Source organism: Triticum dicoccoides, chromosome 2B (genome assembly GCF_002162155.2).
Source record: "Triticum dicoccoides isolate Atlit2015 ecotype Zavitan chromosome 2B, WEW_v2.0, whole genome shotgun sequence".
In the NCBI taxonomy this organism is placed as follows: Eukaryota; Viridiplantae; Streptophyta; class Magnoliopsida; order Poales; family Poaceae; genus Triticum; species Triticum dicoccoides.
In genome coordinates, this window is record NC_041383.1 from 673,015,231 (window position 1) to 673,019,037 (window position 3,807).

Here is a 3,807-nt window from a genome sequence, read left to right on the forward strand (position 1 = left end):
TCTGAACCACTCGATCTGAACGTGTGCCATCCAACGTGGTACTATGTTCATTCGCTCAGAAGTCCGGGCGTGTTTTTTCGTCTAAACCGAAGACAAACGGGGGAAGGGAAATTGCGGGCGTCCCACCACATTCGCGTCCGACTAACCTGACCCATCAAATAATCCTACCCTCCTCTTCGGCGCTTTCCGTCTGATGTACGCGCCGTTTCTTGCGCCGCATCAATGCCAGCCCAGAGAATGCAGCGGCCATCATTGATACCGCGTGATGTGACTAGACGGGAGGGCCGCGTTGACCGACACGACCTTTAGGGAGCCACCGTTTCAATGCGGACACAGCTTCCCGAAGAACTAACTCCGGTCATTGGGCCACATTGAAGCGGTTGACCGTCTGTTCGCATGGCCTGGCTGTGGTCATATAAGTCGTGCTCCGGCGCCGTCCACATCGCAGTCATCGCATCTCTCCGCATGTCCTCGCCCTCACCCCTTTCCTCCTATACAACTCCGGCGATGGGCAAGTCATGGGCCTCGGCGCCGGCACGCGCGCGGCTTCGGAACGGGCTCCGGAGGTTCGTGGCAACGCCGCCCTCAAACTTTGGGTCGTCATCTCCTTTAGCGACGAGGAGGACCTGCTGCCGCCACAGTAGCCAGCGACATAGGGCACGGTCTACGTCGTGACTGACGAGGAGTACGAGCAGCAGATGCAGGTCATGCTCCATCGCTCCATCCTCCACATCAATGGCTCGACGGCGCCACCGGAGACGGTCCACCGCATCAAGTCGGAGCGCACGTCCCCTCTCCGCTCTCCCCACGCAACTGCGGCGTCCAAATCAAACGTCGCGTCAAGGAGGAGCCCCTCTTGCCGCCTCCCCGACGCGTCAAGGAGGAACGTCTCTCGCCGCCAGCCTGGGCATGAAGGAGGACCGGCGCTTGCCGCCACCCCTACCCCATGCGATAGCCGCGAAGGTGTGCGGTCGCCTTCGCCACTACGCGGCGACAGAAATAGTTCGTCCTCTCAGTGCCCTAACAGCGTCGGAGTGATGTCTACTACGTAACTTTATTTTTATAGACTCTGTTGGGCCTTCAAACGTAGAGATTTGTAGGACAACAACATTTTTCTTTAAGTGAATAAGATTTATCTATCCGTGCACGCAGAAGCACCATCGATCGTGGTAGCAGGCGGCAGCTGTGGGCATAGTCTCTACTCCTAATGTCTCAGTTGGTAGGTCGCGTTCCGGGTTTTATTTTCGTCCCACCTCACCCGGTCTTTTTTGGTACTTCTTTGGTACTTCCTCCCACCAACCACCAGTTTTATTTCACTGATTTTTTTTCGTCCTTCCCCACCCCACCGGTTTAGTTTCGCGTCACCCTCTCACACAACGAAAAAATCTTAATATCTACTCCTAATGTCTCAGTTGGTAGGTCGCGTTTCGGGTTTTATTTTCGTCCCACCTCACCCGGTCTTTTTTGGTACTTCTTTGGTACTTCCTCCCACCTCCCATCCGTTTTATTTCGCTGGTTTTTTTTCGTCCTTCCCCCACCCCGCCGGTTTAGTTTCGCGTCACCCTCTCACACAACGAAAAAAATCTTAACGGATCATAACTTTCCATACTGGTGCAAGTTATTTTTAGTAATGTCTTTATGTGAAAGAATCAATCACGATCAATCTCTAAATATCAAATCTAAATTAATTAACCTTACATTAAATTGCTCAATCACATTAATTAGGAAACAAAATAACCGATTTTAAGAAAATATCTACTCTTAATGGAGGGTATTACATACCAAACATAGGTACGTCATTAGCTCGCTTCCTTCCCTTCTCTTCCCTTCGTCCCTCAGTCCCATGCTCGTGGCGCTGAAGTGGCATCGACAGGCGATGGCGGCGAGGACAGCACGTGGCAGCCCCTAAAGCACGAACACGACTGCACCTCGGGTCTGCCATCTCCCAAGATATGGGTGAGTTCTCGTGATGCCCACCCTAAACCCTCACGTCCTACAAATTCCTCAACCTCTACCATCTCGATTTCGTCCATGCTCTGACCCAAATGACGATGCAACTCCGGCCGATTGACAATGGAGGTTTGCCATCCTTCCTCTCAGCACCCACTCCTGGAGGAACGACACGCCATGCCGATCGAACCCGGTCGAGATCACTCACCAAGATTGCTATTCAGAAGAAGAGTGGGACGGGATCTGCACTTTTGTTAATATAACATATACTTGTGCAGGTGCAGGTTTGTTTTAAAAATCCAATTTGTTTATCCTTTTGTCGCTGAAATTGTTTACTAATTATGTCATTGGTTTTATTTCTTCTATATGTTGTATATTCTTGGATTGAAGGGACTGTCTGACAAGGTGAAAGAGCTAATCTCTACTCCTAATGATCATGGGCTAATCTCTATAGTTTATTTTTGTCCGGTTTTTTTGTCCCACCTCCACCCCCTAGCCAGCCCCACCCCTCGATCTTCTCCAAGTTTCCGGTTTTCTTTTTTCATGCAGGAAATCAAGACACAATCTATCTTTCCTTTAATGCACATCTCCCCAGTAAAAAAATCAGGACACCATCCCCTCCTTCCTATTAACACTAGCACACATTTCTTCTGAAAATCCGGGACGTAATCCTCTCCTTCCCACTAATCTCTCTTATATGGCTTTCCCATAATTATGCCGGTCCTGCTCAGTTTGATATAATTCAATTTGGACGAAGGACGCCAGAGATTAACTTTTGCTGGCAGAGAAAGAGACTAGGGATTGATTGGTTTTAAACATTGGATTCGGTATTAGCTTAACATCTGCAGGAACAAGACGACCATAGGAAAGGCTGGCTTGCTCGACCTGCATGTTTCTTGTATATTCATTCTCTCTCAAATTCTAATACAGTCCAATTGATCATTGTATATTTATCTAATCATGGTTCCTATATCATTTTGTATGGCTACGTGATGGGGTCGCATCCACATGGGGGAATATCGCAGATTGGATCGGAAGCAGGCCGCACAAATGAACCACCCCACCTTGTTGTCTGCCTGCACGATCTCCATTAATATCCAGCGCCGCCTCTCGAGTGGACGACTTGCATGTCGCCAACAACACCACTTACCTCTGCGTTCCGACCAAAGATCATTGTCCAGGTGAGGGTACCTCGCTGCAAGCCCGCAACAGTTGCCGTCACTATTGATTATTTGTACTCAGAATAAGTTTCAGGCTCAGTCGTCTCTGTCGTCACTCGTCAGCGCACAAACGATGGGTTGGTGCCATACTATCATGTGGCATCTCCGTCGTTCTGGGCCGGGAAGATAACAGATTTTCAGAAAATAAATAATACATTTTAACCTAACTTCCTTAAATTATGCAAATCAATCGATTCCTTTTATTGGTTCAATTTGTCTTAGGAAACAAATAACAAATTTTTAGGAAACAAATAATACATTTTAATCTAACTTTCCTAACTTATGCAAATCAATCGATTCCTTTTATTGGTTCAATTTGTCTTAGAAACAAATAACAGATTTTCAGGAAACAAATAATACATTTTAATCTAACTTCCTTAAATTATGCAAATCAATCGATTTCTTTTATTGGTTCAATTTGTCTTAGGAAACAAATAACAGATTTTCAGGAAACAAATAATACATTTTAATCTAACTTTCCTAACTTATCTAAATCAATCGATTCCTTTTATTGGTTCAATTTGTCTTAGGAAACAAATAACAGATTTTCAGAAAACAAATAATACATTTTAATCTAACTTCCTTAAATTATGCAAATCAATTGATTCCTTTTATTGGTTCAATTTGTCTTAGGAAA